The 27536-nt window shown below is 35.5% G+C and overlaps 1 pseudogene; it reads left to right on the top strand.

Moving 5' to 3' along the window:
- The first annotated feature begins 985 nt into the window (after nt 1-985).
- Nucleotides 986-27536, top strand: part of LOC116861439 — a 170671-nt pseudogene continuing 144120 nt past the window's right edge.

The following is a 27536-nucleotide window of genomic DNA, read 5'->3' as shown; positions in this document are numbered from 1 at the left end:
AAATTCAACATGTCCAAATTGAATCTATTATCCTTTTTCTCCCCAAAGCCACATTCCTGGAAGTTAATTTGACTCTCCCATTCTCACTATATGTATGTATTAATTTAATCATTAAATCATATTGAAATGGCTTTTAATCTGTCTTACTTCATCTTTACTACCTTTCTTAGGTTAGGTATTATTAAATTTACCATTTAAACTGTGAAAATAACCTTTTAAGTTTTTTCCCTGTCACCTGGATCACTGCTAGTGGATTTTCTTTTACACTAGTAGTGTGAACTATCCTATCCTGAATAGCTGACCCAAAAACTTTTCTAAGCTATTTTCCCCAAGGAAGACAAAAAAATAATAACTCCAAGTATTTTACAACTTACTACTCATCTCCTGATATGCTTGCTCTGCAGTCTTATACCCATCCACCAAACCCTTCCCTCCTTAATTTCTGAAAATGCCAAATTCACAGCCTCTGAACACATTACTTTGTTTCTCCACGCTCTAGTACATGTTGTTTTGTATATGTTGTGTTCATTAGTGAAGATTTCATTATATTTCATTTATTTATATTTTATTTATTTATATATCAGCTCTGTCTCTGTGAAACCTTACTGGTCTCAAATAAACCTCACTACTCATTACCCTGTACTATATATGTAGAAGGTAATAAGTATGGTAATATGCTTTAATTACTTACATTTTTTATATGTTGCTAAACTTGAACTCCTCAAGAGCAGAGACCATTTTTAAAAACTACCTCATGTTTCAGAGAACTGAAAGTACCTTACCAAAAATTATTGATCCATCAGGTTGTTTACTCTTTTCACACAGAGAACATATTTTTTAAAAATAAAAATTTCACATTTCATTTTTAAATAAATCATATTTTGGCAGGCTCCCTTACATCAACTGCTTAAGAGTCTCACTGTTAGAAACAACAACCTCACCCCTTCCTCTCCACTACCTGCTCAGCAGCCACAAAGCAGCAACCATGCTTGACTATATCTCCAACTATGTTGGCCAGGCTGGTCAGACTGGCAATGTCTTCTGGGAGCTCTATTGCCTGGAACATGGCATCCAGCCCAATGGTCAAATGCCAAATGACAAGACTATTGGGGGAGGAGATGACTCCTTCAACACCTTCTTCAGTGTGATGGCTGTTGGCAAGCATGTGCCCAGTGTTTGTAGACCCAGCACCCATGGTCATTAATGGAGTTTGCATTGGCACCTACTGCCAGCTTTCCCACCCTGAACAGTCTAACACAGGCAAGGAAGATGCTGCCAATAACTGACCAAAGGCATTACACCCTTGACAAGAGGATCATTGACCTCATCTTGAACTGAATTTGGAAACTGTCTGACCAGTGCACAAGTCTTCAGGGTTCTCGGTTTTCCACAGCTTTGGAGGGGGAACTGGTTTTAGGTTCACCTCCATGCTAATAGAATGACCTTCTGGTAAGAAGTCCAAGCTGGAGTTCTCCATTAACCTAGCCCCCCAGGTTTCCACAGCTATATTTGAGCTCTAAAACTCCATCTTCATTACCCATACCATCCTGGAGCACCCTGATTCTGCCTTCATGCTAAACTATGAGGCCATCTGTACTAGAAACCTCGATATTGAACATCCAACATAACACTAACCTTAGCCACATTGTTAGCTAAATTGTGTCTTCCATCACCATTTCCCTCAGATTTGATGGAACCTTGAATGTTGATCTGACAGAATTCCAGACAAACCTGGTGCCCTATCCTCATATCCACTTCCCACTGGCCATACATGCTCCTGTCATCTCTGCTGAGAAAGCCTGCCATCTGTACCTTCTGTAACAGTGATCATCAATGCATGCTTTGAGCCAGCCAACCGGATGGTGAAACTTGCCCCTCGCCATAGTAAACACATGGCTTGCTGCCTGTTGGTCCATGGTGACATGGTTCCCAAAGATGTTAATGCTGTCATTGCCACCATCAAGACCAAGCATATAACCCAGTTTGTGGACTGGGGTCTCACTGGCTTCAAAGTTGGCATCAATCACGAGCCTCCCACTGTGGTACCTGGTGGAGAACTGACCAAAGTAAGGCGAGGCTTGGGCATGTTGAGCAACACCACAGCCAGTGGTGAGACCTGGGCTCATTTGCACCACAAGTTTGACCTGATGCATGCCAACCATGCCTTTGTTCATTGGTATGTGGTTGAGGGCATGGAGAAAGGAGAATTTTCTGAGGCCCTTGAGAAGGATTATGAGGAGTTTGGTGTGGTTTCTGTTGAAGTAAAGGGTAAAGAAGGAGAAGAGGATAAAGAAGAAGGAGAGGAATACAAAAGTTAAAAATGTCACAAAGGTGCTGCTTTTACAGGGAAGTTTAATCTGTCTTAAAAGCATTAATAAGCCATGCTCTGATCCATTCATTTGTACATAACAGTGTATATACTTTCACATACAATTACTGACCTGTGTTTGAAAATATGATGCTTTATTTCAGACCCAAGCTGTCCATTTATCTCTTGGGTTTAAATAAAGTATTCTCTATATTAAAGGAAAGATCAAAAGACAAAAAATTAAATAAATAAAAATTAAAATTAAAAAAAAAAAGCAATCAGTCAGTCGTATTTTGGGATATTGTCTTTAAGCAAGTATCCAGTCTAAGTACTTGTAACAAATATAACAATCTTATTTTTCTAGTAAAAAGACAAATTTGAGGTCACATGCCAAATGGAAAAAAGTTTGTATGTAGGCATGATAATTTCTTAAATTATTTTTGTTTCTCTTTTCTGGCTGGTTTCCTACACCTTTACTATAGCATGTTCCATGTAAATGTAATCTTAATTTACTTTCCTAGAGACATCCAGTTCCATAATTTAAGAGTTAAAGTTCTATATATTCAAGCTCTTGCTTAAAATCAGAACCAGAATTAATGCTATTTAGATATATGTTTTGTTTGCTTTTAGTTACTAGGTTAAGTTTAATTTCCACTCATCTTTAGCTATCAAGAAATGAAAGCTTTTTGTGGTTTTCAAATATGCCTGAATTTCATAAGTCTTGCAAACTTTGTTATTCCTTTCCCAGAGATAAGCAGAGATAAGCTGCTAATCAAGATATTAAGCATAATTGATTCAAACTAGTATTTGGTCTTCCTCATTAAAGTATAAACAAGATAATTTGTGAGTAGAAAGTATATATAAACACAAATTAATATAATTATTTGCAACTAAAATAAAATACTTTAATGTGGTGAATGACATTAATTAGAATGTAAGTCTATTTGATATAGATATTTACAACTTCTTTAAAATTATTCTTTATTAATTTCATGGAAGATATATTTCAATGACTCTACATTTGACTCTAAATTCGAAGTTTAGGAATCCATTTATAAGTTTCCTTCAGAGGAAATTCATAATTCGTCATAACAAGTATTTAACTATAAATCATCAACTGAAAAAAACTATAAAACTTTAAGAAAGCCTTATACAAAGCTATTCTGTTATCATAAAACCTTAATTAGTAACTGCATAAAATTATTAATATTATAGCAAATTTTAAAATTAATCATGCAAATGTTGAAGAAAGAGCATTAGATTTTTTATTTCATTTTGGAAACAAAGCAGCAAATGTCTTGGCTAGGAATTATATAGTGAAAAGCACCATCAAACAAGCAGACTAAAAATAGCTTGAAGCTCTTTCAAGGTTATATCCTAATATCCTTGAAAGGAGACACTTGAAAATTGTCAGATCTTCAGAAATTGACAGTCTGTGTTATACTATAAACCTACTAAATAGATGAAAACATCTGCATTTTAAAACATTATATCAAAATATATATATATATTATTGGGCTGGATTCAACATTTTCTTGGTTTAAAAAATAACAATAGTAAAACAAGAGACTTCCAAAAAATTGAACACCCAGGCTCAAGTCTCTGGAAGCAGTATACAGAATGGTTTAGAAAGAGGGCCTGCAGTCAGATTTTCAAGTCCCATTTCCATCACCTACTAATTCACTAACTGTGAGCCTCACTGTGAGCTTCACTTTCCTTATCTCATGCAATGAGACTCACACACTCTCCAAAAGTTATTTTGGCAATAAACTGAGACAGTGAATGTGAAGTATAGAGCCAAGTCAATTACAAACATTGAGACATTTTTCTAACTATGCGGCATTGGAAAATGCGTTGTTGGTGGTGGTGCTACCTTCCCTAGGGACAGATGTTTCCTGTGCTCTAAGAAATCTTTTGGTTTGAAAGTTTAAGACTCACTGAAACATGTAAACCTTAGATATCTCTCAAACTAGTTTACTTACTTTCCTGAGGTCATATGGCACACTTTCACCTCTGATATCCATCACTTAAGAAGCATCATCTTAGTCTTTGAAGCCCTACATACCTTACAGTTCCGTTCTCTCTTCCTTGGTTTTTTCTCTGAATATACTAGATAAAAGTAACTTGTCCTTCCTCTACTGCAGGCATTACATTTAATTTATATTTTTGAGCACTTATGATTATCTAGAAATATGTACTGTCTCATTTTCTCCTAACAAACATCTTAATTAAGTGAATATTATTATTAGTCTCATAACTTTCAGATGAAGAAAGTGAAGGTTATATAGATAATATTTATTGCCCAAATCACCAGTGAGAAAGTAGCTGAAAAGTGTCTGAGACAAGTCTACCAGCCTCCCATACCACTTTCCAAAATGACTTTTCACTACTACTTAAGTCTCAGTAATGATACAGTTGCCACTATTTGTATCGATGGCTTCTTCTCCTTACTAAATTGTGAGCTCCTAGAATTTCACAATTCTTCCTTTCATTGTTATCTAAAACAAAAAGGCCAACCAGAAACCAGAGAAAGGGGGAAAAATTGCTTTTCATCTGACCTTGCTGAACTCAAGAAATACTAACATTCTCATGGGTAACATACATGGAAAGATTTCAAGACTATAAAGATTCAGAGAACTGTTTTAACTTGCAGAAGCTATGCCAAAGAAATCTGAATCTCTGGCATGTCACTATTAATGACACATGTCAAGTTTCATAGGGTCGTGAGATAAATAGTAACCTGAACCACTTGCTTCCAAAGCTTTTGTTTCCTCTGAAGGCTGACATGGTATCATATGAAGTCACAGGTCCCATTACACCTGCTGCAATCAATACTGCAATTAAAGGAGACTAGCACCTGAAGGAATTGATCAAACAGATCCAAACCTGTTTTCTCCACTTTATATGAATCCAAAACAATAAAATAACAAATTAAATATATTGCACATACACACAAAAACTGACACTTCCAGAGAGCAGTAGGTCATAAAGGTACAAATCAAAAAATAAACAAGGTTTCATACAAATTTCAAATGTTTAAGTAGCCATGTGCAGGAATAAAAAATAAATAAACATTACTCCAAATCAACAGTATCTACTTCTTTTAGTTTTACACATTTAGTAGTTCAACACAGAACTAACAAAATGCTTTGCACTTTTACAGTTTTGTCAGTAAGATTAAGATATCAATGACAAGCTAACATAACAGTTAAGATCAGCATTTCTGTTTAAAAGGAGGTCTTTGATTTGCCTGTACAAATTCAATAACAATTCATTAGATGTAACTATGACTTATTACTTTGTTTCTCCAATGATAATGTCTCAATATTTTGTCCTATGAAATAAAGCAAATGATTTCATGTAATCTTAGATTTGAAGTGCATCCTAAATATCATAGAAAGTGCTTAAGTGACTAGAGTAAAAGATCCCCAAAATATGAAGACAAAGTCAGATAAAGGTTACCCTCTAAAGCCAAAAGTTATAAATATCATAACATTTTAGATCAGATTTAATTAAATATGTTGGACACATACCATGTTACATACATATGTTTTCATACTGATTGTCCTCATTAATGAATTCTATTATTACTCAGTGAGCTATCTTAGTTGTAAGTAACAGAAACAACTCAAGCTTCCTTAAGAAAAAAAAAAAAGAGAGAGAGAGAAATATACTGTGATGAAACGGTGGAGAGGAACCTAAACAGAACTGCAGATGAGCCTCACTTAGAGTCTAGAACTGAGAAATGTAAACTATCAGGAATTTATTTCTATTCATGATGCTTCTCTTTGCATAGCTACATCCTTCTTTTTTATTCTTTGTCCATATAGAATATTATGGTCTGATCACAGCTCCTGATGTTAACTGTTAAATGGTGTCTGTAAACAAAAGTCATTTGCTATCTCATTCCCAATTCCAAAGTTCCTCAAGCAAAATCTGGTTGGCATCCATTGTGCCATGTCCAATTCAATCTAATCATCAGTGCCTGGGAGGCAACGTCACACACCATTGTATGGCTACCATGAGTTACTTGTGACAAATAGAGGTAATAGCATTATAAGCTTGAAAGATAACCGAAACCATACTATTGCACATGGCCATCCACAGTAGTAACCTATCCAAATACACAAAGAATTCTATGCCATTCAGTCAAAGGGACCAAACGGACCTAAGTTTCCTGGAAAACTATAAACCTCTGCTCTTTTCTGTTTTTTCAAAACAGAAAAATCATGGCTTGTATGGAGCATGAAAAATAAGTTACATATTAAAAATGAGTCCAGCTACCTAGCTTGTCTCAGAGACAATGGCTGTCATGAGTAACTAAGTAGCTACACAGGTTTGCTCTGTAGTATAATGCGGGTAATTCTCATTGAATCTAAACCATCTGATTAAATATTCCTTAAGACTCCCAGCTATCTTTCCTCTACTTTAATGAACACTCACAGTTATATAACTTACAAGTTCAGTTTCTTTGGTAGCTATATGTAAGGAAAGATTGACTTGGATCATAGACACAAGGTTTCTCATCACTAGCAAAATATAATCCCCAATCCAAATAATAGGCCATCTAGTGTACAAATAAGTTATAACTAGTCTATCATGAGCCAGTGTTTTAAAATGGATCACCCTTGAATGAACCAGACCTTAAACCATTATTTTTTGTTTGTTTTTTTAAATGTAAAAGAATATGTTCAATCACAGAAAAAGGAATGCACATTCTCAAGATCAAAGAACTGCCTCTTATCTAACCAATCCAGATAGATAATGATGACTTAACATTTACTGAAGTTGGAAAAATTACTATCATAATGACAAACTCTCCCCAAAAAACCTAGATTTTAATAGCTTGTTTAATATCAATTAAGATAACATATTCCAAGAGGTAAATGAGTCTAATATTTATTGACAAGATATCTAAGTGATAATTCTTATAGTAAGGAGCTCATACAAATAAGATACCAAGTGTGTGTTATAATGAAAGCTCTATGGGATTAAAAATGACTAACTCAAAATTGCACCACACCTACTTGAAATGTTAATAAATTGCTTTTGAAAAAATAATTACTTTCCAACTACACAAGTACATGTACATTATATAGAATCTACTTTAGAGCAGTTTGAAGAAGAAAGATGTAAGTTATGATTGAAATGGTAGTTCTAATTTATTCTCTTCAGTAATGTTGAGATATGATTTTAAGATGATTAATGATGATTATAAGCAATGAATTTAAAAGGTCATCAGGTGAAAAAGTCAATTGAGGAACTTCAGAATTCTTTACATTAGTGGTTTCCAATTGTCTTTTAGTTGCAGAATATTTTTTAAAGTACATGTAAAATTTATGTAATCAGAGTATATTCTGGTTAATAGGAATGGATGAGAAGCATAGGACTACTCTATCAAACCCCTGTTTTTCCCTGCATACTTAATTTCAGTTACCTCCTTAAAACTCTGAAGCCCTGTGGAATTATTTACAAACCACTGTTTAAATTCATATTTCTTACTATGGTTTCCATTATTTTTCACAGCAAATTCTAAATGCATCAATACCAAAGTAATACAAGTACAGTGGTTGCATTCTACTATCTGGAGCCCTTTGTTCCTAAATTGCATTTTGATTCATGATAATTTAGTTTCCTCAGCTGGGATGATTTATAGCTATCCAATAAGTGCCATGTTTTGTGTACTTTCTACCATCATGAGCAGTCATGTCTAGGCCAAAACTTATTTTTCTTCATTTGGAAATGAAAAGAGTGTCCACATAGATTGAGGAAGATAATGGTCACTTACCATAAAGCCTGTTTATTGTTTCTTTTTCCTGAAATACATTTTCACCTTTCAGGATGTCCCACAAAACATCTCTGATTTCTTCAGTTTTTTACAACCAGATGATAACATTTGAGGCTATAACATTATGACATTTTCTTTAGCATTATAGCTGTGCTGTGTTCTTTCTTGTTCTCTGCTGGGAAATTAACTTTAGCAAACAAGATGGTAATGACACATTTTATTATAGTTACTGACTTAGGTAAATTCTTATTAATAATACTCATAAATATTCCCACAACATTCAGTTATGATCATCATGTTTATTTACTGATCATTGATAATGTATAGAATTTGACTGCATGATCCTCCAGATGAACTATGCAGGTAACGATAAATATGCTAGAAGAGGAAAGAAAAAGGAGAAGGAAGAGAAACAGAAAGTGCTTTTGAGTATGTTTTATTTCTTTTAAAAATATATTATTATAGAATAAGAAGACAAGCCCAGGAGAAAAAAAATATTTGCAAAGACACATCTGATAAAGGACTGTCATCCAAAATATGGACAAAACCCAGTAATAAAACAAACTGATTAAGAAATGTGCAAAGAACTTCACAGATATTTCACTAAAGAGGTTATACAGGTGGTAAATAAACATATGAAAATATGCTGCACATCATATGGCATCAGGAAAATGCAAATTAAAATAATAAGATACCATTATACATTTAATAGAATGGCCAAAATCCAGAATACTGACAAGATTAAATGCTGACAAAAATGTGGAGCAACAGGAACCCTCATTCATTGCTAGTGAGAATGTAAGACTGTACAACAATTCTGGCAGGCAGTTTGGCAGTTTCTTAGAAAATTAAACATATTCTTACTACAATCCAGCAATCACACTCCTTGGTATTTACCAAAACGAGTTGAAAAGTTATGTTCACACAAAAAACTGCACACAAATGTTTATGTCAGCTCTATTCGTAATTGCCAAATCTTGGAAGCAACCAAGATGTCCTCCAGTAGACAAATGGATAAACTATATCTAAACAATGGAATATCATTCAGCATTTAAAAAAGGAGCTATCGGGGTGCCTGGGTGGCTCAGTGGGTTAAGCTGCTGCCTTCAGCTCAGGTCATGATCTCCAGGTTCTGGGATTGAGCCCCACATCAGGCTCTTTGCTCAGCGGGGAGCCTGCTTCTCTCTCTCTCACTCTCTTCCTGCCTCTCTGCCTACTTGTGATCTTTCTCTGTCAAATAAATAAATAAAATCTTTAAAAAAAATAAAAATTAAATTAAAAAAATTAAAAAGGAGCTATCAAGCCATTAAGCACATAAAAGAAACTTAAATGTGTGTTACTAAATGAAAGAAGACAATCTGAAAAAGCTATACCCTATGTGACTCCAAGTATATGACATTTTGGGAAAGGTAAAACTTTGGAGACAGTATTGTCAGATATTGTCTCAGATTGCCAGATACTATGGGAAGGGAGGGATGACCAAGCAGAACACTGGAATTTTTCAGGCACTGAAACTATCCTGTATGATACTACAATGGTGGATAGGTGTCATTATACATTCATCAAAAATCATGGAACATTCACCCCCTGGAGTGAACCCCAATATAAACTATGGACTTTGAGTGAGACCATTGTATCACTGTAGTTTCATCAATTGTAACAAAGGTACCACTGTGGTGAGGGGTGTCAATAGCAGGGAAAGTAGTATATGCATGGGGACAGGAGTACATTAGAACACTTTGTACTTCTCTGCTCGACTTTACTGTGAACTAAAAATTTCTCTAAAAAGTAAAATTGATTATTATGGAAACTTACTTGTCCTATATTCCTCACAGATCTGTTGTGTGAGGCAGAGTCTGATGAATTCGAAGATACTTCAAATAAATAACTCCACTCTGGTCTTCACGTTTAAGCTTTGTGTCCTAGATTATCTTGGTACTCCAAACTATACACAGTCAAAACCAATCTACTCCTGTTTCTTGAAAACTTTTCTTTCGCCTGCCTTATCTAGCAGAGTTTATAGTGCTTCCATCATCCTAGAAACCAAGAAGGAAAGAAGAGAACCATTCTTAACCTGTATTGTTTTTGTCCTGCATATACAAATACCGACTACATTTTATCTTTTAAATTTCACATGAACTCATCTTCTCCTTTTCCTTATCCCCGAATTGCTGCCTGGGGTACATATTAGCATCACTTGGGGAAATTTTTAAAGCTTCTGATACCTGGCATCACCCCAGTTCAATTACAACAGAATTGCTTGGGATGGAACCCAGGTATCGATAGTTTTTTTTTTTTTAATGATAAATTATTTATTAAAAAATTTTTTTGGAAAATTCTATCTTCTTGTAAACAGTTTCTTGACAATTCTTAGTATCAGCCAAAAATTTATGTTCTTAAACTTCTTTAGAGAAATTATAATGATATATTTAGAAGATATATAATCAGCAGTAACCAATAAAATAATATCAGGTTTTGCAATAATGCTATATTTTTATATAAAGCCAATAATTTCCAGAAAATGAAACAATGCCATCAGTGCATGCCCCCAAACATAAAGTAGTACGTAACTGTGATGAGAGCAGGGGAGGAGAGAAAGAGGATAAAGGTGGTGATGTAGAGAGGGAGCAGCATCTCATTCGTAGTGGCCTCATTTACAAACCACAGTCTGGTATTTGGGATTTAAAAATCAAGTATTAGAAGATAAACATATTGTTTAAAATATCAGGAGAGTATTGGAACAAATAATTTAAGTATTCACCTTGGGTGTCAGGAGGAGTGGGTTCTAAGACCATCTTTTTTCTCTGTGATTTATTGATGTCATGCCCATGCATTATTTGAATAAAGTATTAAAATCATATACAAATTATTTCACAGTTAATAATTTCCATATGCTCAAATAATTGAGTATGAGAATCTCCAAACACATTGTAAAAGCTAGAGCAGGTCCTAGGTCTATTCAGAGCAATTTATTTTCACATTTTGTGTGGTTATGACAACTTGCAGAGGAAAAACTAGGAGAGCGATAGTTTTTAAAGCTCTCAGATGATTCTAATGTGCAGCCAGGGTTTTAATCCACAGATTTGAACCTTCATGATCTAGAGACCGGATAATTTCATCATCATGATCCTAATTGATAGCCCTGATTTCAGGACTCTTCCTGTCAAATGTTAAATCCATCACCCAGAGCCTACTCTTAAAACACTCCCTATTTCTTAAACATATTTTTATTTTTATGCACTTCAGGATAGAGACCAGAGGACTCTTGACTCCTTGACAGGGGACATATGGATTTGCATGATCTGGCTTCCAAATTCTGCTGTCTCACAGCTTCATTTTCCACATTAAATGCTTTGTATTTGATAGTCCAGCAACACAAATTTGCTTACGTTTCTCTGCACACATCATGGCGGCTTACCTCACTGTCTTGTTCATGCTATTGTCATTCCTTCATTTCATTTAGTTATTGACCCCTCATTATTTAAGATTCATCTCAGAAACTCTCCTCATCCTTAGAATGAATGTATACCTTTTATCTAGGCTGTGGTAGAATTTGCATGCCTTTTTTCATTTGTCCATACCCTTCATGGATTGTAATTCTTTTTGCATGATTCCCTTTACTAGTCTGTGTTCAACCTAAGGAAAGGAACATGTCCTATCAATGTTTATATCTACACCTGAGGAGACAGCTCATTGTTTGTTATATGAATGGGTAAATTATGACATCATCAGTGAAAATGAAGTAACTGCTTTTCTTTCTCCTCATGTTGGGAACGTAGTTATCAAAAAACAAAATTTTAGTTTTAAGAGGATGGAGAATGAGTGTTAACCAAAGATCTCACAATTATTACATGAGGAAAAGTGATAGTTTTTGTTATTACTCCTAATCTACTTTATTGTACAAGTCTTGAAAGATGGATTTAAAGGAAGATTCCAGATGATTGCTTACGAATTTATTTCCATTAGCATAAGATGCTTAGAGAGCAAGGAAGATTTTGCAGTACTATCATGTAGCTGAAGGTGTCTGCCTACCTAGATAATCTTAACCCTAGTCGTTATTGAAATGAAAATGGTGATTATTGACAGATCTTCAATGTCAATCAAAACTAGAGGAAGTTATTCCCCAGGAGTCCTCTGTCCATAAATCTGGACTTAAAAAATAGTTATGTGGTGATCCTCATGTTGACTCAGACCTTTGTTAAAAATTATGGCTTTTTTTTTTTCATTTCTAGTAATTAGTAATTAAACTAGTCAGCACCACTTCCTAAATACTACATTTCCCAGCTCTTCTTAATATCCTCCCTGTACTCTGCTTATTCCTTTGGGCCTAGTCACTCTCCTAAGCCAAGGGTTATGCCCACTTTGATATTTCTTTTTTAACTCAATCATTTCCCTGGAGTTGTGTTCCTGCCACTCTACACCTAAGGTCCTTTACATCCCAGGTCCTTTAGATTCCTGAGTTTAGGTTCCTTTTCCTGATTCTTGGTCCTTGAAACTAAGCCAATTGCTTGACCTAAATGATTGAGTATCTACACTCTTAGTTTCAACCTCTTTCCATCTGATTTCCTCACTAAAAGCTATTTCTCTCTGTTTGATCCAAGTCCCAAACTCACATCCCTGACTTTCTTCCCTTAGATTAAAAACCTCTAATATGGACACTTGTTCAGAGTTCTAGCTTCCTGTTTAAACCCTAAGTCAAAGTGCAATGCATTGTAATTCATCCTATCACTTTGTAAGTCTGATATTACTTTAGAAAATGCAGCTTAATATCAGTTTTGTTATTATACTTGGAGTTTGGGACCTTGGGTCTCAGGTCTCAAAGACACATCTCACCCAAACTCTAGACAGATAATACCTAAACCTCAAACATGATACGTATTAATGAATATATGGGGCACTGCCACAGTGTCAAAATATCAAGTGGTAATTCAGTCAGGCTTCCAACTAGGGGGAAAATAATGAATGAAAGATGTGAATAAATACCATAGCATACATCTATACCATTTCAACAGGTATCACTCTTGCAAAGGTTTTGTTTAGACTCTAAGGTATCTGTACTTTCACTGTCAGATTTCCAAAACTTACCTCTCACTTCGTTTTGTAACTAATAATAGTAGTAGTAGTATTAGATTATCAAAATGATATATCCCACAGGCTTCTAACTCTTCCAAACCTGCTTCTAGTCTCAAACTATACCTACACACTAAACGTGTCAATGACATTTGCTGTCTTTGAGAATTTCATAAGGCAGAAAACAAATGACACACACACACACAGACACACAAGACTGAATAAAAACTTTAGAGTGATTACTATCTCAGATAAGTACAGCCAAACAAAGGAAGAAAATTAATCTTAAAAAATGATTCAGGCAATGGGAGATATAAAAGCTTCCCAAGAGGGGAAAGCAAGGTCAAAAGCATATGTAATGGGAAATTGCTTTCTTTCACAACATACAAATTTTACTTTGCTCAGGAAAATCCTAACTGGGAAGTGTGGCATGGAAGGAGGAGGAGGTAAAAGCAGGAGCAAAAGATAGAAAAGCAAATATGTCATCCATTTGTTCATTGCCCGTATTCCACAAAAATTATGTTCTTAAATGCACAAAGTCAAGTGAACCTATAGCACCTGTAAACTCATTTGATACATCTTTGATACTTTCAAAATTTGATCCTGTTTACCAAGTTTAGTTGGTCCTGTTTATATTATAGACTGAAGTAATAATTTGGCCCACACTTATGGTCGTGTCAGTTATTCATTTTATTGATTTCTCCCTTTTGCATTCCAGGGGGTTGAGGGGGAGAAAATTCAGAGTGATAATGAACCACTTTTCTCCCCTCAGCAATAAAGTTAAACTACCTAAGGTGAGGTGTCATTTCAACAATATTTACCGATTTTGTTTACTTATCAAGTAGAGCAAAAGCCAAGCCTACCAGTAATTACCGCTTTAATGAATTATTTTGATTGCTTATTTCAGAAAGGCTCTCTGTTTTACATTAAATCCTTCTCAATTATTGAAATGCTGATTTAAATTCCCTAACACAGACTTGTGGACTTTCCTTAAATCATCCTCACTGCTTTCTAATAGTATATATTTATCTAGCAGAGACATGAATACTTGCCTGGTCTCCATGTAATTATTTAAACCACTCAAGTAAATGTAAAATTACTCTCTTCTGTTTAAATTACATATTATAAAACTTTAACTGAAAATCAGCTGTGAGAACACCCATTCTTTGTTATTAGTAACATTTTGATTTTTTAATTGTTTAAAAGTTATGATTGTTGGGGCGCCTGGGTGGCTCAGTGGGTTAAAGCCTCTGCCTTCAGCTCAGGTCGTGATCCCAGAGTCCTGGGATCCAGCGCAGCATTAGGCTCTCTGCTCAGCGGGGAGCCTGCTTTCCCCTCTCTCTAGGCCTGCCTCTCTGCCTACTTGTGATCTCTCTCTCTGTCAAATAAATAAATAAAATCTTTAAAAAAAAAAAAAAAGTTGTCATTGTTAGTGAGAAATATAAAGCCTGGCTTCTTAAGAATTAAGCAACTCCCATAACAAATATTCAAAATAATCATCAGTTCAGCAAGCATTTGTTAAATACAGGACCTTATAACCAGAAATGTATTCATTTTAAATAACTTTTTTTTTCTGAAATAAAAGGCTTTCTTATGATTATGGGTGCTTACTTTAGGAAATCTAAGAGACAGCAATAGGACTGTAAATATTACCGAAAATCTCACAACAGTAATATAATTTTTAATATTTTTATGTCTATGTTCCCATTCCATTTCTCAATGAACATGCATTTGTATGCATCTGTCTTCAGTCTTAGAAATAAAACTGGAGTCAGGTTTAAAAAATTGTTTTACATTCTGCTTTTGTTCACTTAGTATCATATCCTAAAATTATAGAGTCAAGAGCAAGCCTCTCATGCTTGAAGATCATTATCAACCCCTAACATGTGTTTAGAGTGAGCCCTTAGCATTTAAATACTCAAAAAATCTACCATACTCCTTAGAACTATCAGCCCCCATCTGCCAGGTCAGCAAAGAATTCTAGCTGTCAGAATAAGACCACCTCTAGACTGGCTTTTGTACCATCTTCTACCAAAGTAAAAAAAAGGTTCTTGGTCACGGGCCTCTACTGCTGAATCCCTCTCTCATGGCCTTCTTATTTGCCTTAAGGCCACCAGTATGAATTCCATTGTGCCTTTCTTTCCTTTATCTATTTGCCACAAAAGGAGATTCTCAGATCACCACCTCACCCAACCCTGTATCTCCTTCCTTCTATTTTCCAGATGGTGTCATACATCCTCTATGATCTTCCTAGTTCCTATCACTCCCCCATTTACAAAACCTGCCCACTGTCCCTTCAGGTACTCACCATCCATCAACAGCAAAATCTTCAATAAACCTAATATGTTTTCTGATCCCTTCTTTTGGGACCAGAGTATACATCTTCTCAGTGTCTCTCTAAAATAAATAAATAAATAAATAAATAATCTTTAAAAAAATTATTTGCTAAGGTATTTTAGATCACACCAGCTTTGTGAACTGGGTCCTCCCACTAGCATGAGGGTAAGTTTGTGTCTATAAAGATTTAAGTATGGTTTGAATTTTCCTTCCATATAGCACCAAGGTTTAGAAAACCAAGTCTCCTTGAGTCTTTCTGCATTATCAGGTTTACTATTCACTCACTCTTATTCTAGAATCTCCTGTATGATTTCCTGCTTTGGCTACAAAGCCACCAAAACAGAAGGTCAAATTCCACCAGAATTTGAAGGATATACTGAGAACAAAAACCAGCAATGGTGAAGTTTTATAAATTATGGCAAACCTTGCCATGCCTTGTGTATATATATAAATAGTATATATATAATATATAAATATATAATATATAAATATAAATATATAAATTATGCCAAGCCTTGAGTCTCTTCTTTTTTTATTTCTTTTAGAAAGCTGACACCAGCTTTTGTATTGCTATGAGTCTTTCTGAGTATTTTAATGAAAAGGTAGTAGAAAGTATATTTGTCACAACATATCTGCAGAAATGTAGATTTACTCTGCAGATATATAATCCCATATATTCAAACCATGTCATGGCTCAGTTTTTTGTTTGTTTGTTTGTTTGTTTTTTAACCTCCAACAAGGATGCACTCAGCCAGAGTAGTAATGTGTTTCTGGGGTCCCCAAAGATCACTCACATATTTAATGATATGCTAGAAAGACTCACAGGATTCAGGCATATAGCTCTGTGAGGTAGAAGCTAGAATCTAGGTATGACCAGTGGGAGGAACACCTTGGGGCAGAGCCCCAAGTCCTTGAAGGGGAATGATAGAGACAGTTGCTGGAGGCGAGGACAGTGATAAATAAGCTACACATTATAAGCTGGGGAGCTCAACGTCCTAATCTCGTGGATTCCAACCCCTTGGGACTGACAGACCGAAGAGCCATGAGTACAGAATATTCACTTTTCTCTTCCACCTCTGTCCTAGTGTAACCCTAGATTCATGATAACACGTTTGCTTTAGGCACAGTGCCTGTATTCAGAAAGACTGCCATGACAGTTCCACAGTTCAGTACAAACCTTGAAGGGTCAAAAACTCCCCCTCCCAAACTGTACCTCCTACAGGTTTTCTAAATGATAGAAATCAGCCTCCTTTAGGGACCACCCCACTGTATCTCACTGCTCCTCCCAGCCCAAAGACAACCAATTATATCCAATCCCAAAACAACCTAGGGGTTGGTTTCACCATGTGCAACCTGCCTGCTCTCCCACCTTGAGAGTGTGCTTTCACATTAATAAACTTTGTGCTTGCTGCTTTCCTTCTGGCCATCTTTATTATGAGTGTGGATCTGCAGGTAAATCTGGTGGGGGATCCAAGGATGGAGACCTCCAATCACACAACACAGACACTCCCTCATTCTTAACAGTTGTATTAATGGAAAATATTTATTATGAAAATATAGTAAAGATCACAGTCAGATAAGAAAAAGACATTAGGTAAAGACAAAAGAAATCTATGGGAAGCTCCCTATCATCTCCCTCCTCCTTAGTGTCAGAGGTGATGCATAGCATCTTCTTTTAGGAAAAAAAAAAAAAAAGTAAGAACATGCATAAGTAATATTTACAAAATAGCCCGTTTTAAACTCAGAGTTTAGAGGTTTCATTGAGTACTAGTCACATAGGCATTCTCTGGCTAACAATATGGAAATACCAGACTCACAGAAAGCAGATGTCACTCTAAATCACATTGTTTGTACAAAGTCTAGGCCCACCAAAATCACCATATCAGTTACGAATGTTTCAGACGCCAAGTTCTCAGAACCCAGCCAATGGCCAAGCTTGCAAACAAGTCTTCTAAAGACTATAGCCTCAAGTCTAATGTTTTAACTCTTTTTTGTACATAACACACAAAAAAATCTTTTGACACTCAAATCCTTTGATCTGGATTTATTTTTGTTGATGCCACCAAGAGAAATTTTATGGGAATCAGTTATGATTTGTTAGTGATTATAAAAACTGATTTCTGACTAAAATATATATTTTAAAATATGCCTATTTTGACTTAGCCAACAAAACAAATTGTATGATTTATCTACTCCAGTAATTGCTATTTTCATTTCTGCAGTAAAATATTAAGAAATCTGACTTGCTGTTTCCAAGGTCTCTATTCTATGTATTATTCTGAATAAACATTTAACTTGATTACCATTTTTAATCAAACTACTGCATTAGGTGACCCAAAATGTTTTAAATTAAACAGTATTATTACTGGTTACCTAAAGAAAAAATTTGTATTATGAATGGATTTGAAAAGGAAATATAAAGCCAGTGATCCATGACATAATCCATTTTGTAGAAGTTCCAAACCCTGATATTCACAAATATGAGTATGGGCTAATAATTGTTCCTTATTCATCAATTTTTTTTCTCCATGCATGTTTTGTTAAATAAATAATTAGCACTAGAGTTTTAACAGAGCTCTGGAAACTACTTGTCTGGGAGATCAAAAATTGGTCTCACATGACTTTTGGGTATATTAAGATATAATAGCACTGCCACCAATACTTACAAGACTAGTGACATTTAAAGATTCCTCATAGAAACAGAAGAAATGGAGATAATCACAATTTATTTTACTCACACAATTGATTTTATTATAATTAAATTTGTTGTAAAATTAGAAGAAGAAAATTCCTTATTTAGTGCAAGAAGAACCAAGGTCATCTGAGGTGATGTGCTTTTGCAGACAATCAGGAAGCAAATCTGTTTTATCTTTCCTCTCACACATACTGTGTTTTGGCTGTGTGATAATTCATGAAAAGCGAAGACAAGTACAGAATTTTAGAGTCAAATAAGATTTTCTCTTTGAATTGTGAAATTATAATTGGCCAATCTCTAGCAGCTGCCTCTTAGAATTTGTATTTCCCAAATGTTAGTAGGCCCCAAGTTAGCAATAAATATGAACATTAAGTGGAAATCTTTTGTTTTAACAGGGCGCACATAGAATTTTTGCATTTACAGTATATTCTCATCATTCTCCAAACTAATAGTCTATGCCATATGTTATATGGTAAGCATTCTTCTGCTAACTAGACTTTAAAGCAGTTAGTGATTATTTCAGATATCAAAAACTAGTTCTTATAAAACAGAGACTTTCATCAAAACGGTGATGTTACTTAAAATATGTGTTTCCTGTGTGGGTTTATTTTATCCAAGGTTTATTTCCCTCCCCGTCCCTCCCTCTGTGTGTGCGTGTGTGTGTATATTTGTATCTGAACCATTCAACGACATGGACGGAAAGAATGTTCCTATGTTGATTTTTTTAATGTAGTGATTATTGTCTCAACTGGAGCCCAGATGTAATTATTTTTTTCCTAAGCCTTTCTGTGGTATTGCCTAAACTACCCTCATAAAATATTACTTCAACCATAACAAGGCTCTCAGAAAATCCCTATTTGTTACAGTAAAAACATTCATATATAAAACACAAAAATAAAACCAATTTTGTTCCAAGTATATGTTTACTTAAGAATTAAAGAAAAAAGAAAACTTCATAAGGGACATTCCATATATGTGAAAGGATCATGACATGGCATTTATGAACAGAATGAAAGTATCATGTAGAAATTAAATTAGGTTTCCTTTTTGAATTAACACCCTAATTTCTGCCTTGAATGGCCAACTAAATTTGGCACCATGGACACTTTCCTCATTTCTTGAAATTTTTAACTGTATTTAAAACAGATCACATCCACCTCCTCTGCATCCACATGCTAACTAGTCAATGGAATCGAAAAACAACCAAGACAGGCGCTTCACCCCGCTGCCAAGAGGAGCAGGTTCAGGGCAAAAGGTGTAATTAAAAGTATGACTAAGCAGACAGTCACACTGAAGAAACCTCGCACACAAAAAAAAAAAAACAAAAAAAGAAAAAAAAGAGGGGAAAATGGAAAACGGAAACAAGTGTCCCCCAAATATAATATTGCCATCTCAGACTGAATCATTTGAGCTCTAGAATCTCAGCTTTCTGGTATAGGACTCAGTTGCTATAGAAACTTACAACTGGGAGCTAAATAAAGTAATTTCCATGCTAGTGTTGGTGTCTATAACTTCAGCACCTGATGCTAACCAAATTGTGCTCAATAAACAAATTTAAACTTTAAAAGCCTGCAATGCTATCACAATGCTTTCTATACAACTGATTAATCTCGATTGATCTTGGCTCAGAGCAAAAGAACATAAGAAATCTCAGAAACAGAAAAAGACTACTTAAGGCCAATATGCCTGCATCCTTTGTTTTTCTTATCTGATTTCCTACCTTATCCCCATACCTCTTCCCTGACTTAGTTTTAAAATAAAAAGTCAGCAAGCTCACTCTTCAACTCATCAATAATCCTGCTCTCCCTGATCCTTTTAGACAATTTATTCTATATTAAACCACTCCCTCTTGGCCTCCCCCTTTTCATTTATCCTACTCTAAACCTAAAGAACAAAGAAATCAGGCAGCCCAATAGATACTTAGTCCTTAATCCTCCCGACGGGGCCTGTTATTGCTGCACATTTGATTATAAGATTATTCACTATTTGGCAAGAAATCAAAAACCTGAGGTAGCCCCTTGATGCCCCTGTTTGTGTGGGCATGTCAGACCCTTACCCATTATGTCACAAAGCAGTGGGTTAGGCTTTGGTCTTACTCTGTTAGGAAGAGAAATGAGACTGCAGGGCCTAAATATATATGTTTGCACCTTTTTCCAGCACTACTTTAGAAAGAAACAGTGTTGGCATATGCTGTATGGACCCTTTTTCTCCAGTGGGGAGGCCACATATTCCAGGCCAATGTTACTGTGGTGATTTTAAGTATAAGAAAATCATCTGAATACGTTACCTTGTTAAAGTACATGACTGTTTTGCTACAAGTAACAAATACATATATTTGCAAATTTGTTTACCCTCATTCAGAGATGTATAGTGATAAGCATTTGAGGGTGCAATTTTCTGTTATAATATTGTGTTTGTTTCACATTTTACAAAGATCTTGGCTTCAGTTCCAGTGTACACTCTGGAGACTTACATGAGGCTATGATCTGGGATCTCAAAGCCAAGATCCACCCAGGGCAGAGTATTTGACACAAATAGGAAAGGTGCATTGCCTAATTATGGAAAAAATAGGTCAGATGACACATTTTTCCAGAACTAATTATTTATATTTCTATCTACTGACATTATTACCTACAGAAAAAAAAAAAAATGAGTAAAAGAAAGAAAGAGAGAGAAAGAGAAACAAAAAGAAAGGGCAAAGTTTATCCAAGTTCCACAAAATTGAGTTTTTAAAAAAATCTTTACTTTGAAATGAAGATGCAATTTTTAGGAGGCAAAATTTTCTTTTAATTATCAAGATACTCACAAACACCAGGGGAGAATTTGAAACACCAAAATAAGAACTGATAATATGAGCTCACCATGCATTCATAAACCTCTCCCCCTGGGTTCCTCTGGATTCTAACTGCTACCTTGGCTTTTGTCCAAAGAGCTCTTAAAAGGAAAAGGGAAATGCTGGAGGGTTAAACCTAAGGATTGACCTGCTACTACCACTCAGTGTTTGACCAAAATTCTCATTAGGAAACAACATGGACCAGTTTTTAGCTGCAAAAAAAGGCACCCAAGAGAATAACAGAAATATATTAGGTTAACTGTCGGTGCTGCCTGTATACCAAAACAAAACATCCTGGGAGAGATATGAGCTATGTCAGAAACAGAGTCAGCTAACAACTGTCAGCTGGGATTGCTGAATAGCATTTAAATGCACTGAGCAGCATTTGGGAGCAGGTGACTTCCAAGAAGGTTGGGGAAATGAAATTTTGTTAGCTGTGGGAATAGAGAAAGAATGGAACTTGGGAAGTCTTTTTTTTTTTAATGTTCAAGAGAATGTATTTTTTTCCTGTCTGTAAAACCTGGACCCTTGCAAATTTGCATGGAAGTAAATAATAGGTTGTATCCTCACACAGTGCACAGCATTTAATAGGCAATTTACGGATATTTGTTTTATACAAGAAGGAAAGGAAGAAGGAAGCAAATGAGGGAAGAAGAAAGGAGGGAGAATCAAGCCTGAATTAACTCTCACTGAGAAAAAGAACTGGGAGCACAAGTGAGTTCAGATGAGGCTGAGTATAGGCATCAGAATATTTACATGTTAGCCTGAAGCCGTAAGTGGCAGCGGGCTGAACTGCCGGCCAGCCGTGGCCAGGTGGTCAGTCAGCACTGGCTAGTAGAATTTGGCATTCAAGTCAAGCAGCTGCAAAGCGGAAACGGCCCAGCAGCTTTGCAGAAACAGAGTTACCGGCCATTTTATGGTTCCAGGCTCCCAGCCAGTCACGACAGGAGAGCGCTGAGGACACCTGCCTCTGCCCACAATGGAAAAAGCAGAGCTGGTCTACAATACAGAGCACCAAGCAGCAAAGACCACATTCCAGAAAAAACACACTCCTGTCCCCATCCCTACCCCCCATGAGTGAAAGAGGGGACTCTTCTGGTAAGTGTGGCTTACTTTGGAGAAAAGACCGAACAAAAATGGATAAGACTTTATAGGCAATCTGCCCTCAAAATTTTCATAGGGATGCTTCACATAGTGAGTTTGTGGTATTGCAGGGATTAAGGAATAGGTTTGCTGATTCTTAGCTCAAAGCTCTTCTACCACCACTGGTTCCAGACAAATAATTCCCATTTATCACGATTGCTTTGCTCAGCAGAAACATGCAAACCTGTTCATAGGTATATCAAAACTATTAAAATAGTTGTTAATTTTCTGTTCCGTTAAGATAACCTCCAGAATGCTTTTCCTAAATCAACATGGCAAAGTAGAAATTGCCATAAAGACAATTTCCTCATTTTAGCATTCAAAATGTTATAGCTATGTAGCAGGCATAACTTAAAAAGAATTATACAGACTTTGTCCCTGCCTTCCGGATTATTTTCTAAAACAAGAGATTGCAGTTATGGTTATGACATTACTGTGCTCCAGAAATTTAACCCTATAATTTTATTGGACCAATTTATCACCAGCCATTAAATCTGTATTATAATACTATATTTACCTAACCTAGGGATTTGGGACAAGGATTATTCAATATGTCTTATTAAAGCTTTTAAATTCTCTTAGGATTGCAAGTGTTTGAGGGACACTATTTAACGTAGAGTATCTATAGACTGTGGACTAACAAAAGGTCTAAATGAGTAGTCAAGTGAATGAAAGAGCCAGGACGAGGATTAAAAATGAAGTCTAAAATCTCTTTGTTTTATGGGGCATCTGCATGACTCAGTCAGTTAACCATCTGCCTTCAGCTCAGGTCATGATCTCAGGGTCCTGGTATCAAACCCCATCTCTGGTTTCCTGCTCAGAGGGGAGCATGCTTCTCCCTCTCTTGCTACCCATGCTTATGCTCTCTCTCTCACTCTCTGTCAAATAAATAAATAAATAAGACTTTGTCTATAATAAATAAATAAATAAATAAATAAATATAAATAAAATTTCTTTTGTTTTATTGACATAATTGACATACATTACATTAGTTTCAGGTATACAATATATGTATATACTGTGAAATGATCACTAAAATAAGTCTAGTTAATATCCTACACCACATAGTTACAGATTTTCTTCTTGTGATGAGAACTTTTAAGATCGGTCTTCGCAACTTTCAGGTATACAATATAGTATTAATTGTAGTCACCATGCTGTACACTACATCCCATGATTTATTTACTTTATAATTGGAAGTTTGTACTTTTGGCCCCCTTCACTAATTTCACCCATCCCCTAACCCCTGCCTCTTGCAACTACCAATCTGTAATCTGTATCTGGAAGCTTGTGTTCTGTTTTCTAGGTTCCACATATAAGTGAGATCATATAGCATTTGTCTGTCTTTGTTTCACTTATTTCACTTAGCATAATGCCCTCAAAGTCCGTCCATGTTGCAAATGGCAAGGTTTCCTTCTTTTATGGCTAAATAATATTACATTGTATATATGTTTCACATTTTCTTTATCCATTCATCCATCAGTGGGCACTTAGGTTATTTCAATATTTTGGCTATTGTGAATGATGCTACAAGGAACATGACAGTGTTTTTTTCCTCTGGATAAGTACCCAGAAGTGAAATAGCTGGATCATGTGATAGTTCTGCTTTTAATTTTTTGAGGAAACTCCATGCTATTTTTCATAGTGGCTGCACCAATTTAAATTCCCAAAAATAATGCACAGTTTCCCTTTTCTCCACATCCTCATCACTACTTGTTATTTCTAGTTGTTTTGGTAATAGCCATTCTAACAGGTGTGAGATGACATCTCATTATGGTTTTGATTTGCATTTCCCTGATGATGAGTGATGTTGAGTATCTTTTCATATAACTGTTGGTAATTTCAATGTCTTTTCAGAAAAATGTCTATTCAGTTTCTTTGCCCATCTTTTAATTGGATTTTGTGTTTTGTTGTTTGTTTCTTCTATTGAATTGCATAAGTTCTTTATATATTTCAGATAAGCTTTTTAATATGCATTTATATATGATATATTGTATTTTATATTCAGTCCTCCATATCTTTTCTTTGGTTTCTTAGCAAAGATTTTTGTTTATATGTGGAATAAACAGAATGGAGGGCATTATTCATGACTGCTGTAATGTGGTGGACAAGGCACTGAGTTTAGTGAATTAGGAGTTGATTACACTGTCTTTTTTTGTGTGTTATACATAAAGAAGAATATATATAATAAATATGCACAGTATGAAACAGTAATAAAATTTAACACCTGGATATCCACCACACAGCTTGAGAAACAGAACTTTATCAAGGCTCCTTGATGTTTTTTCTCAAATCCTTCTCTCCCTACTCCAGAGGAATTTTTTTTAATTTATTATTTTTGTGTTGTTTTTAATTTTGTTTTGAGAGAGAGAGAGAGAAAGAGAGAGAGCAAGTGAGGGGGAGGGGCAGAGGGAGATGGTGAGAGAATCTTAAGCAGGCTCCATGTCCAGCACAGAGCCCAACAGGGGCCTGATCTCACAACCTTAAGATCATGATCCAAGCTGAACTCAAGAGTCACTTAACAAACTGAACCATCCAGGTGTCCCTGTTTGTTTTTCTTTACAGTTTTGCTACATATCTTTGTATTCCTAAATAATGTATTATTTCATCTTGCATATTTTGAACTCCACATTAATAGAATCATATTTTTGTTACAAATTTTCACTCAACATCATTTTTTGAGGGATACCCATGTTAATATGTGTAGCCATACTTTACGTGTATTCATTGCTACATAGTATTCTGTTGGATATATTCACCAACATTTATTTACTTATTCTCCTTGCACTTGAGTATCTTCCAGTACTCTATTTTTTTCTATTAAAAATAATGCTAGTATCTATATTCACGTTCATATCTGCTAACACACAAGTTAAGTTCACTTTCTTTACCTCTCAACTGAGGATAACAATAGCTATATTCCATGGATATTCTTAATGATGCCAATATTCAGTTTCTTGATCTACAAAGTAGATAATTGTTATGCTTAGCATTAAATGGCCATGTGTTTAAATACATAGAACAAGGACTGATTCATCCTAAGCGTTCCATAAATCTTTATTTGCTCTCTATGTAGGAATTCAGAAATTATTTTAAACCTTTATATATTGACTTGCTTTATCGAGTATGCTGGGTGAATGGTAGGCACAGAAACATCTGAGTCGATATAAAGAGTTATTATTTGGCCTCTAAGAAATGCAGATTGTTATGGTTTAATGATTATTTACATGTCAAATGGCCAAAAAGTCTTTTAGGAGAAATGGTGATACCACATGTCATATAGTTAGAGAGGAGATGCTTGCTTGCTTCCCCAGGATTTGCCAGAATTATCTTCCTGGACAGAATCAAGCCAGCTCAAGTTGTCAGAGGCAAAGGCAAAGTGCATTATTTTGGCCCAGATCAAGCCTCCAGATATGGAAAAGAGCACCACTATCTTTTGTGGGTCTCCTCAAATTCATGCACTGACTGTGTGACCCAGTTTTCTTCCTTCCAGAAATGCTGGCACTCTTTGAGCCAGTGGAAAATACTTACATTACCCATCATTATTGCATTGATGCTGTACATCTTAAGATCCTTCTTCTGAGTTGGAGACTGAAAGACATGATGAGAAAATTATAATAGCATACCTTCTTAGGAGTCTGGGGGAGGAAAAAAAAAACATAGCAAATAGACATTTCTTTTTAGCCAGATTTCTTCTTTACCATTTTTCCTGGGGTGAAACTTCTGGTCTTTTGAATCTTACCTTCTACACATTTTCTTCCCTTACTACCTGCCTAATCTTTTCTTTAAAATGATATCAACCATTTTATAAATTTAAGTCTGATGACCAGCCATTAGCCATTGAATTACCTTGGGGAGAGGGGATGGAAAGACATCCTCTGTAGGCAAAATTACTAAAATAAATACTTCAAAGTACAGAATTTACATTTTGTTACTAAAATAAGAGTCCCTGCTTATTTCAGTGTTGTCTTCCATTTGGTTCACAATCAATCCATACCTGACAACAGGTATGAATGTCAGATTTCATCAAATGTAGCTGATAAAAAGCAGGAAAAAAAGGAAGAACAAAAACTCTGGGTATAGATATATGTATATATTTAGAAATCCACTTTGACTATTTCCTGAGTGTCCCAATGAATTCAATTCTAATTTACTTTTATTGTTTGCTTTCTTGGCTCTTCCAAAAAGCTCATGAGTAAGCATGAGAACTATCATGAAACAACAGATCCTTCTCTTCAGAGGCTGCTACCAAATGTCTTATACAGGAAAAATAAATGCTGAAAGTCCATTGACATTTGACACAGATAAAATCTGAAGCTTATGCTTGGAGAGAAAATTTCTTGAGATACTGAAATCATCAACTAGTTAGCTGTGGGGAGGAGGGGGTGTCCATTTCTGAAGCTTGTGGCCAAGTATAGTATAGTGTGTCACTGCTTCAGGGACAATGTGCAGAACCAAAAATATAAGTGTGAAGAAATGATGGAATGGAAGAGCCAGTTGGCCTCACGGCTGGCTTGACTCAGGAAAGGAAATGCAAAATTCTGGAAAGCAGCACAGTGATCACTGAATAAAAGCTCAGACATTGCTTTCTGAGCCATATTCTCAGCACTAATTACAGACTTTACTACATAATATCATGTCATAATGACCAATGGGATGCTCTGAGGAAAGGAGGCACAAGGGAACTAGACTAGAATTGGCCACGGCCACCCCTTACTCAAAACTAATAGACCAAATGTGAAAGCCCCACAGTGACCCTTGTGGGAGGAAATTTTGCCAACTTGGAGGGAAAAAATGAAAACTCAAGTGAGAGTCAGGCTGACACCAACACTGTTCAGTCTCATCAAGTGGCTGATGAGGATCAGGATACTACATTGTTCCCTGAGGATAGAAGTGCACCAAATAATGACAACATGGGGGAGAGAGACTTTAAAAGATTCAGGGAGAGTATGACAATTAGATCTCAGTGTCTGATGAGGGATATATGTAAATGAACTACTTAGCATGAGTAAGTCAATGTGTATTAGGTACAAACTATGTAAAATAGATGCCTAGTGATCAGAGCATGAGGTCAGGGAACTCTCCTGTGATTATATATGGAGCAAGCATTTTTGTAGTGAGTTATGAGCTAAGGAGAAAAGGAAAAAAAAAAAAAAAAAAAAAAAAAAGGCAAGCCAAAAGGCTTAGTCTTTATGGTGTTTGACATTTAAATTTAGCACCATATCATTAAGACACAGCCAGCAAATGAGAAATACAGTAGTTAGTACAACAGAGAGAATCTAATACAGAAATTGTTTAAAGGGTTATTAAAAACTGAACAATCCAAACTGGGCTAATACAGAGATAGTAACTGAAGGAAGCA

This window comes from Lontra canadensis, unplaced genomic scaffold (assembly GCF_010015895.1).
Source record: "Lontra canadensis isolate GAN:19392208 unplaced genomic scaffold, GSC_riverotter_1.0 scaffold198, whole genome shotgun sequence".
NCBI classification, from domain to species: domain Eukaryota; kingdom Metazoa; phylum Chordata; class Mammalia; order Carnivora; family Mustelidae; genus Lontra; species Lontra canadensis.
Note: the sequence above shows the minus strand (reverse complement) of the source record. Positions and strands in the feature narration are given on the sequence as shown.